Genomic DNA, 11773 nt, shown 5'->3' with positions numbered 1-11773 from the left:
ATCTCTCTCGCCGCCGGCACCACCCCGCCGGCTTGTTGCCCAGATTCCGCCGTCCCTCCTTCCCAACTGCCTATATTCCGCCGTCTTTCGACGACGCCCTATCTCGCTCGCTCGTTTTTCGACGACGGCCTACTCCTCGTCCTTCGCGTCTCGGCTAGCCTCGACCACGCCCGTCAGGTGTTTGTCCATTTGCCTTGCTGGCCATGGACTCGGACGAAGAGGAGGAGCAAATGTTCGTCGAGCTTATGCGAGAAGAGATGGCAGCCGCCGCCCAAGATGAGGAGCACATGATGATTCTCGGTTGCTTATCAAGCATGTACGCAGGGGTGGCAACTGGTCGACGTGGTGGGTCGGCACCAGGTCGTCGGAAGTGCAAGCCGAGACAGCGAATGGAGGGCTACTGCATGTTGTACGCCGACTACTTCGCTGACAATCCATTGCACGGCGAGACTGTTTTCAGGCGTTGTTTCAGGATGGGCAGAAAGCTATTTCTAAAAATTGTGTATGCCATCCGAGACTTTGACCCCTACTTCAGATGCAAGGCGGATTGCACTGGCTTGGTTGGATTTTCGTCACTGCAGAAGTGCACAGTGGCTATGAGGATGCTGGCGTATGGAGCTCCCGGTGATGGTGCAGATGACTATCTTCGGATGACGGAGTCGACCGCCCTTGATTGTTTCTACCGGTTCTGCAGGGCCATCATGGCAGTGTTCGGGGACTTTTACTTGAGATCACCCACTGTCGAAAACACTCAGAGGATCCTTGCAACAAATGAAGCTAGGGGTTTTCCATGGATGCTTGGAAGCATTGACTGCATGCATTGGAAATGGAAGAACTATCCGTTTGCGTGGCAGGGAATGTACAAGGGTCACAAAAAAGGCTGCACTGTGATACTTGAAGCAGTGGCTACCCATGATCTATGGATTTGGCACTCTTTCTTTGGTATGCCTCGATCCAACAATGACATCAACGTCCTAAACTGCTCCCCGATCTTTTCCAAGCTTGTTGAGGGTCATGCTCCCCGGTGAACTATGTGATCAATGGTCGGCACTACAACAAAGGATACTACCTTGCAGACGGTATCTATCCAAAGTGGGCAACATTTGTGAAGACTATCTCGAAACCCAGCACCCCCAAACTTTCCGAGTTTGTCAAGAAACAAGAAGCTTGCCAAAAAGACGTCGAGCGTGCATTTGGTGTCCTCTAGCAGAGATTTGCTGTCGTCCGGTTCCCCGCTATGACTTGGTCCAAAGATCAGATGTGGGAGGTGATGAACTGTTGTGTGTGCTTACACAATATGATTATTGAAAATGAGGGAAAACATCCGGTTCCTCTGGCTGAGCAAGAAGCACCATATGAGAGAGAGGGTCCTCTTGCACAACATAATCACCAGTGTGCCGACATCATGGGCCGCCTTCATTGCTATGCGCCAGGAGATTCGAGACTCTACAATGCATCAACAACATGCAAGATGATCTGGTGGAGCACATATGGACGCTCCGAGGCAACGCCAACGCCGACGCCAACTAGTCTGTCTTTATTAATTTGTTTCAAAACTTGTGAAATTGTGTGCTTCATTTGTTTTAGCACTTGTTAAACATTGTACCGATTTTCGCCGAATTTGTTCCAGCAATTTTCTGAATCTTGTTCGCCGAACTTGTTAAATTTTATGTCGAATTTGTTTGAAATATGTCAAATGACCGAGGTTGGGGGTGTCCTGCCGGGGGGACGGCTGGAACTTCGGCGCTCCCCAGGCCAAATTTTCCTCCAATCCGGAGGAAAATTTCGCCGGATATGGGCGTGGGGAGCGCCAACGAGTGGAGATGCTCTAACGACTGCACGAAACAAAATCAAATGCTAAGAGTATATCCAGTCGCGTCCCTAAACGGCCACTCAAACCGCGCCAGATCGAGCGTTTGGGAGACGTGTTTTGTTCGTGTCACGTTTGAAGGACATCGCTTCCCAGTCGCGTCACTCAAACAAAATTTCGGGAGTTTTAAACTTGTGCGAGATTCGATTAAATTCATCTAAACTTGGCATATATTACATAGATTCGAACTAGATTAGACTACATTTAAACTAAACCTAATCTAGTGGTACTTGCGGCGGCCGGAGGCGTCGTAGTACTGATGGAAGTTGTACATGTCATCGGTGACGACCTCCTGCTTGACGCGCTCGTCGGGCTCGTCGACACGCTCGTTGGGCTTGTCGACGGGCTCGTCCTTCACCAGGCCGCTTGGCCCGGCCTCGCCGTCGCCGGTGAGGTCCACGAGCGGCTTGCCGGAGTCGGGGATGGACATGGCGATCACCGTCTCGACGTCGCCCCTCCAGGCGTCCTTGTCGTTGAGGGACACCAAGAACGCCGCTCGCAGCCCTGGGCAATCCTCGGGGTCATCGCTGCTGGCGATGAGGCGCTGCTGCCGCTCGTACTCCGCGAGCAGCGCCTCCTGCGACGCTTCCTCCGGCTCCTCCTTCACCTTCGGCTTCGGGATGAGAAGAGCGCCGCCGCGTCTCTCTTGCTGTCGTCGTCTGCCACTGCCGCCACACCTCGGATTGACGGGCGTCGCCGGCTCATCCTTCACGCGATTGGGGACGGTGTAGGGCGCCGAGCGGTACGACGAGGATGACGTCGATCGGGCCGGTCCTGAGCAAGAAGAGTTCGAGGAGGATGAGTACGTGGTCCTCCTCGGCTGCCATTGCGCTGCGGGAGACGGTGGCGGTGAGGGAGGAGCCTCCAACCTTGGAGCGCCGTTGCGGATGCCGCGGATGACGTTCTCGAGGGTATGCCCCGGAACGCCCCAGAACAGGGCGCGCCCGTCCTTGTTCCAGCTATTCGGCCCACCGATGAGGTCGGTGGTACTGCGCATCTCCACGTCGTACTTGGCCTTGAAGTACGTGGCCCACCAATCGTCGTTGTTCTTGGCCGCCCAGGTCGGATCCACCCGCTCCTGGGCGGTGTGTTCTGCCCACCGGGCCCTAATGGCGTTCTTCCAGCGCTTCGTGCCCGGCGTCAGCGGCGGCGGGATGCCAATGCCGTTCATGGCCATCTTCCAACCGCCGCTGCTTGCACTACAAGGGAAAGGCCTACTGCCGGCGCATTTAATTGGCTTATTGCCGGCGCACCTAAGCCCGCCGGTGCGAACGGGCCGGTGATAACTGGGTATTGCCGGCGCACCATAGTGTTCACCGGCGGTAGCGCATCTACTGCCGGCACACATGCCCTGATTCACCGGCAAATACCTGTTCCACTGGCGCACGTGCAGCTGCACCGGCAATAGGGATTCCAGCACTGGCGCGTGCTTTGTGCGCCGGCAGTAGGTCATGTAGGTGCGCCGACAGTAGTAGTCGAAAATACAATTTTATAGCTTTTTTCCAGCGTATTACAATGCATATTTGCAAATTTATACAGCAGTTCATATTTATAGAGCAGTACATGCAATATGAGAAGCACATAGAGAGCCAAGTCTCATTTCGGTATCAATACACAAATACGCAAGTCACGTTTCGAAATGTTGATTCATACAACACATGTGCATATGCAACATCGAACGACGAAGTTTCACAAAGTTACAAGTCTCGGTACATAGTCGTCACATGTGTCGTCATACACCTCACAGTGTAGCTACTAACCTAAACTACAATCACATAGAACATGACCAACATGGTCACGATGAGCATCATCATGAAGGCCATGGTCTTCATCCGGTTCCTCCTCATGTCCCTCACCTCTCCCGCTAGATAACGCGCGTATCTTCCTCCCGCCTTCACCCTAGTGGGGTATCCCTTGTAGTTGTTGCCGCTGAAGCAGTGCACCTGTCTCCGATAGTCCTCCCAGTCCTCGTAGACTCCAGGAACCCTCCCCTTGTACACGACATATGTCGTCGGCATCTCTATGCACAAGACAAATAAAACGTCAGTACCAATGCAATTAACAAGTGGCAACTCAAATAAGAGACAAGTTGTGTGAACTAAATAGCATGTGCCTCATACTTTGTTGGTCGAAATAAATATTAACATACATGGATGGGGTCAACGAGGCTAGGTAGGATGCACAATAGATTGATATTTGTGGCCATCACACCAAGCCTCACTGGCCCCACCCCGAAGTGTACAAGTGACCAAACATTCTAATCATCGGCCAATGCAATTAAGAAGTGCCAACTCAAATAAAAGACAAGTAGTACGAAGTAAATAGCATGTGCCTCATACTTGTCGGTCGAAACAAATATTAACATCCAGGGATGGAGTCAGTGAGGCTAGGTAGGATGCACAATAGATTGATATTTGTGGCCATCACACCAAGGCTCATTGGCTCCACCCCCGAGTGTAAGAGTGACCGAACATTCTAATCATCGGCAAACTCCAAATACGAGGCAAGTAAGGGGTCGATTAAATGCAAATAATGATTAAGGTAAACACGCCATAATCTAGAAATATATAGCAAATGTAAATGTAATTATAGACGCAGGTTCACATGCACATCCATACAACTAAATAAAAGGGACAAGTTGATCGGGCCGGAATATATATCAATTACACTACGGAAGTTCATGGATATATCGTTCAAGCTTAAGCAAAAGAGTTACCGTCGTAGGATCAGGCCGTAGGCTTCTTAGGGGGGAATGGAAGGTAGCCCTTCAGCGTGTTGAATGGCCTCTCATCACGCGACATCACCAAGCGGATTTCTATCTCGTCATTAGGAGGTAGACCGTAGCCGTAGAAGAATGCGCCAGACCTATTGTTGACATCGTGCAGGATTATCGTGCAAATCAACTGCTGGATGCGACCCCAGTTCTCTCTCAGCAGTCTATCAGGGTCATCCGCCATGTTTGCAAACCTGTTTCTGAGACTCTCTGGCAGCAACATGTCATCTGCGTACTTTATGTACTCCTGCATCTAAAGGATGGTGTACCACGCGTCCATCCCATTGTCTTCCGCCGACTGCTTGAGGCAGGGGAAGTTGGTTGTGTGGGTTAAGACCAAGCCTCCTCGGGATTTCCTCTCTACTTTGAGGGGGCCTGCCTTGTTGGCGAAGCCGGTGAGAGCATCATTGAGAAGGGCCTTGATGTGGACGTAGTCTTTCTTCTTGTCCCTACCGGAGTCGAGATACATTGCATGCGAGTGTTGCGGGTGCACGACGATGAGGGTGCATAACTTGTCTCTGCGGAAAACACACGGATTAACCTTGCAATTGCAAATGGAGATATAGGATAGAATGGTAATGGGGACTAGCGAGTGATTACTTACTCGGGGAAGTAAGGAATGAGAATGTCGCTCTTTTTAATGTTCGCCAGCATGAAATCCTAGACCTGCTTGATGGCAATCCCCCAATCCCCAGCGTTGTAGATGATGCTCTCCCGCATATAGAAGGGGTCCATTATCGCGATGCCCGGTGTCCCCTCCTTAACGATCTGGGAAGACAGGCTAAGAGCAACTATCCGAACCACTGTAAAGTGGAGCATTCTCATGTGAAAGACGTCGAAGATGTCATTGAACCTGATGAAGCACAAGTCCACGGGGTACTTTTCGAAGAAGTTCATGCCAGTTGGCACCCTCGCCACCAACAAAGGGTAACCAGGTTCTTTTGCATTGAGAAGCTACTTCTCCACATACAGGATAGAGCTATGCAAGCTCCTCATATCCGGGGTGAGTACCTTGAGGACATGCTCCGGCAGCATCGGTTCACCAATCCAATGCTCAGGCCGCCAATTGTTTGGCAACTTGTCAAGGTGTCGGACCGTGTCCTTGGATTTGGCCGCCTCCTTGGCTTTGGCGTCCTTCTTTGCTGGCCTCTTCCGCTTCTTGGGATGTACTACTGGACCATCCATCGCCGTATTGGCCGTAGCACGGAGTGTGTTTGGGCTCAACATGTTTTTGGCGGCGGCGGTGGCGGCCTCCTCAGGCGTTTCCTCCTCAGCTGTTTCTTGAGAGTCGAACAACTTCTTGGAGCACAGATATTTCATGGTCGCCGCGCTCGGATCCACCGGGGCAACTTGTGAAGACGTAGGAATTTCCCATTGGAAGTCGTCACGGTCGTACGCCTCGACATCTGGCGCCGCGGGCTGTTGCGGTGGGGCGCTGACCTCTGGCGCCACTAGCTGTTGTGGTGGGGCGCTGCCACCGACGCGCTGGCTGTTGTGGTGGGGCGCTGACCACCGGCGCCGCTGGCTTAGGCGCCGCAATGTGCTTTCCTTTGCTTGCCGTCGACCCCGATTAGGTGTTGATCCTAATTAGGGTCTTCGGCCATAGCAGTACCCAACCCTTCAATGAGGCCAGATTCAACGGGCTATCGTCATCGGCACCATGCGGTTGATTAGGAGGAAACAAATCCTGGCAGCCCGGTAACACCCGATCCACTTCAACCCGGTAAACGTCATCCTCCATATCTCGTGTGTGCCACTTCTTATCCAGAGGGCGAAGGATGAACCCCCTCACGACGTCTTTGAGTTCGTCGTTCACTTTCATCAGGAAGGTGCATGGCGTTGAGAGCGCATGCGAGAACATGTGTACGACATTAGAGAGAGGGCAAGGATGACGAAACTAATATATTAACTTGATGTACACTAGCTTAATTACCGTGAGGGCGTTGAGCTCGGCTAATGTCGACGGGCCGGCTCATGCGGCGGCGGGCGTGCAAGTGACGGAGGGGCTGCTACCCAACATGGCCGGTGAATCCCTAGCACCTGCGACATTGCCGGCGGCCGGAGGAGTCTCCATTATAACATCAGCATTGCCGGCGGCCGGCGGCGCCATCGAGTTGCTACCGCCGAAGCTAACCACTTGCATTTGCGCGGGGGGGGGGGGGACTTGTTTGCCACCCTCATACCACGCGATGACAGCGTTGAAATCAGCTTGGACTGAAGCGGCGACTTCAGCTGTGATATCAGGTACGAGTGAAGCTTTGAGTTGCGGTACCAGTTGCGGTACCAAACCAGCTTGGACTTGGGCTAGGATTGAGTCCCTCATTTCCTCCGCCTCCCGCTGCTTCCTCTCATTGTGCGCACTTTTATCGGCCGCAGACGACAAGCCGTAGTGACCATGCTTGTAGCCTGTATCGGTGCCAGCCACACGGCCTCTATGCGGCCTTCTCGTTGGTGAATGATCATTAACGATGTTTAGCGCCCATACGAGAGGCTTGTCCCAGGCTACCCTGCCCGTTGACGCCTGCGACGAGGAGCCTTCGTCACATTGAGAAAGTCTTTGTCTTTCTTCTTCCTGCGGAAGAAACGTGAACCATTTAGAAATGTTGCTACTATTATATAACGATACTTGATCTAATTAAACCGGTAAATTGCTTACCCGTTTTTTCTCCAACGCCAGGACCTTCTTGTCGTTCGTGAACCAAATTATGTCGGTTACCACCTTGGGGTCCGTGACAAGTTCCCCGGTTAGTATCTTCTTATGGTAGCGGGACCTAATGAATTTTCTTTCAAGTGGGTCTTTGTACTTGAGCCAGGGGTTCTCAATGCCGACATTTATATATGCCTCGTCCTCCTTCGCCCAATAGGGCTCCTTTCCCTCGTACCCTCGGCTCCCAAGGTTGTGGTTGACGATGTTAAGCTCCCGCATTTCCTTCCCTCACAACTTGCGATTCTTGGTCGCTTCTAGCTCTTCATTGGCCACAAAAGCATCAAAGTCCGCCCGGGAGACATGCGGAAAGGCAGAGTGGACCTATTCGAAACCTTTGCCGTCAGCAATCAGCTTCCACACTTGGTGAACTTCAGGAGGGCTTGTGAGTTCGCAATGTTCTTGCTTTCATGAGTGGAGGCGTAGTCGCCTAGGAACATGTATCGTGAGTGCAACCTCGCAATGAGCTGGGCTCGCTGATGACGCGTGAAGCACACGTCCGTTGGGAACCCCAAGAGGAAGGTGTGATGCATACAGCAGCAAGTTTTCCCTCAGTAAGAAACCAAGGTTATCGAACCAGTAGGAGATGAAGGCCACGTGAAGGTTGTTGGTGAAGGAGTGTAGTGCGGCGCAACACCGGGATTCCGGCGCCAACGTGGAACCTGCACAACACAATCAAGATACTTTGCCCCAACTTAACAGTGAGGTTGTCAATCTCACCGTCTTGCTGTAAACAAAGGATTAAACGTATGGTGTGGAGAATGATGTTTGCTTGCAAAGAACAACATAGAACAATGATTGCATGAGGTTGTATTTCAGATGTAAAAGAATGGACCGGGGTCCACAGTTCACTAGTGGTGTCTCTCCAATAAGATAAATAACATGTTGGGTGAACAAATTACAGTTGGGCAATTGACAAATAGAGAGGGCATAACAATGCACATACATATCATGATGACTACTATGAGATTTACTTAGGGCATTATGACAAAGAAATAGACCGCTATCCAGCATGCATCTATGCCTAAAAAGTCCACCTTCGGGTTAGTGATGGCGTGTATTTCACACGTTCGTTGGGCAACCCCAAGAGGAAGGTATGATGCGCACAGCAACAAGTTTTCCCTCAGAAAGAAACCAAGGTTTATCGAACCAGGAGGAGCCAAGAAGCACGTTGAAGGTTGATGGCGGCGGGATGTAGTGCGGCGCAACACCGGAGATTCCGGCGCCAACGTGGAACCTGCACAACACAACCAAAGTACTTTGCCCCAACGAAACGGTGAGGTTGTCAATCTCACCGGCTTGTCTGTAACAAAGGATTAACCGTATTGTGTGGAAGATGATTGTTTGCAAGAAAACGAGTAAAGAACAAGTATTGCAGCAGATTTGTATTTCGAGTATTAAAGAATGGACCGGGGTCCACAGTTCACTAGAGGTGTCTCTCCCATAAGATAAAAGCATGTTGGGTGAACAAATTACGGTCGGGCAATTGACAAATAGAGAGAGCATAACAATGCACATACATGACATGATAAGTATAGTGAGATTTAATTGGGCATTACGACAAAGTACATAGACCGCCATCCAACCGCATCTATGCCTAAAAAGTCCACCTTCGAAGTTATCGTCCGAACCCCTCCGGTATTAAGTTGCAAAGCAACGAGACAATTGCATTAAGTATGGTGCGTAATGTAATCAATAACTACATCCTCGAACATAGCATCAATGTTTTATCCCTAGTGGCAACAGACACAACACAACCTTAGAACTTTCGTCACTCGTCCCGGGTGTCAATGCGGGCATGAACCCACTATCGAGCATAAGTACTCCCTCTTGGAGTTAAAAGTAAAAACTTGGCCGAGCCTCTACTAGAAACGGAGAGCATGCAAGATCATAAACAACACATGTATAATAACTTGATAATTAACATGACATAGTATTCTCTATCCATCGGATCCCGACAAACACAACATATAGAATTACATATAGATGATCTTGATCATGTTAGGCATCTCACAAGATCCGACAATGATAGCACAATGGGGAGAAGACAACCATCTAGCTACTGCTATGGACCCATAGTCCAGGGGTAGACTACTCACTCATCACACCGGAGGCGACCATGGCGGCGTAGAGTCCTCCGGGAGATGAATCCCCTCTCCGGCGGGGTGCCGGAGGCGATCTCTGGATCCCCCGAGATGGGATCGGCGGCGACGGCGTCTCGGTGAGGTTTTCCGTATCGTGGCTCTCGATGCGGGGGTTTCGTCACGGAGGCTTTAAGTAGGCGGAAGGGTAGGTCAAGAGGCGGCACGGGGGCCCCACACCACGGGGCCGCGCGGCCAAGGGGGCCGCGCCGCCCTAGGGTGTGGCCCCTCCGTGGCCCCTCTTCGTCTCTCCTTCGGACTTACGGAAGCTTCGTGAGAAAATAGGCCCCTGGGCTTTTATTTCGTCCAATTCCGAGAATATTTCGTTACTAGGATTTACGAAACCAAAAACAGCGAGAAACGACAAGCGGCACTTCGGCATCTTGTTAATAGGTTAGTTCCGGAAAATGCACAAATATGACATAAAGTGTGCATAAAACATGTAGGTATCATCAATAATATGGCATAGAACATAAGAAATTATCGATACGTCGGAGACGTATCAAGCGTCCCCAAGCTTAGTTCCGCTCGTCCCGAGCGAGGTAAAACGATAACAAAGATAATTTCTGAAGTGATATGCCATCATAACCTTGATCATACTATTTGTAAACATATGTAGTGGATGCAGCGATCAAAACAATGGTGATGACATGAGTAAACAAGTGAATCATATAGCAAAGACTTTTCATGAATAGTACTTCAAGACAAGTATTAATAAGTCTTGCATAAGAGTTAACTCATAAAGCAATAAATCAAAGTAAAGGTATTGAAGCAACACAGAGGAAGATTAAGTTTCAGCGGTTGCTTTCAACTTGTAACATGTATATCTCATGGATAATAGTCAACATAGAGTAATATAACAAGTACAATATGCAAGTATGTAAGAATCAATGCACAGTTCACACAAGTGTTTGCTTCTTGAGGTGGAGAGAAATAGGTGAACTGACTCAACATAAAAGTAAAGAGAATGGTCCTTCAAAGAGGAAAGCATCGATTGCTATATTTGTGCTAGAGCTTTTATTTTGAAAACATGAAACAATTTTGTCAACGGTAGTAATAAAGCATATGAGTTATGAAAGTTATATCTTACAAGTTGCAAGTCTCATGCATAGTATACTAATAGTGCCCGCACCTTGTCCTAATTAACTTGGACTACCGGATCTTTGCAATGCACATGTTTTGACCAAGTGTCACAATGGGGTACCTCCATGCCGCTCGTACAAAGGTCTAAGGAGAAAGCTCGCATTTTGGATTTCTCGCTTTTGATTATTCTCAACTTAGACATCCATACCGGGACAACATGGACAACAGATAATGGACTCCTCTTTTATGCATAAGCATGTGGCAACAATTTTTATTCTCATATGAGATTGAGGATATGTGTCCAAACTGAAACTTCCACCATGAATCATGGCTTTAGTTAGCGGCCCAAAGTTCTTCTCTAACAACATGCATGCTCCAACCATGAAGGTGGTAGATCTCTCTTGCTTCGAGACAAGACGGACATGCATAGCAACTCACATGATATCCAACAAGAAATAGTTGATGGCGTCCCCGAAACATGGTTACCGCTCAACAAGCAACTTAATAAGAGATAAAGTGCATAAGTACATATTCAATACTACAATAGTTTTTAAGCTATTTGTCCCATGAGCTATATATTGCAAAGGTGAATGATGGAATTTTAAAGGTAGCACTCAAGCAATTTACTTTGGAATGGCGGATAAATACCATGTAGTAGGTAGGTATGGTGGACACAAATGGCATAGTGGTTGGCTCAAGTATTTTGGATGCATGAGAAGTATTCCCTCTCGATACAAGGTTTAGGCTAGCAAGGTTATTTGAAATAAACACAAGGATGAACGGTACAGCAAAACTCACATAAAAGACATATGGTAAACATTATAAGACTCCATACCGTCTTCCTTGTTGTTCAAAACTCAATACTAGATGTTATCTAGACTCTAGAGAAACCAAATATGCAAACCAAATTAACAAGCTCTAAGTATTTCTTCATTAATGGGTGCAAAGTATATGATGCAAGAGCTTAAACATGAGCACAACAATTGCCAAGTATCAAATTATCCAAGACATTTTAGAGTTACTACATGTAGCATTTTCCAATTCCAACCATATAACAATTTAACGAAGGAGAAACTTCGCCATGAATACTATGATTAGAACCTAAGGACATATTTGTCCATATGCAACAGCGGAGCGTGTCTCTCTCCCATAAAGTGAATGCTAGGATCCATTTTATTCAAACAAAACAAAAACAAAAACAA

The sequence above is a fragment of the Lolium rigidum genome, chromosome 6 (genome assembly GCF_022539505.1).
Source record: "Lolium rigidum isolate FL_2022 chromosome 6, APGP_CSIRO_Lrig_0.1, whole genome shotgun sequence".
In the NCBI taxonomy this organism is placed as follows: Eukaryota; Viridiplantae; Streptophyta; class Magnoliopsida; order Poales; family Poaceae; genus Lolium; species Lolium rigidum.
Note: the sequence above shows the minus strand (reverse complement) of the source record.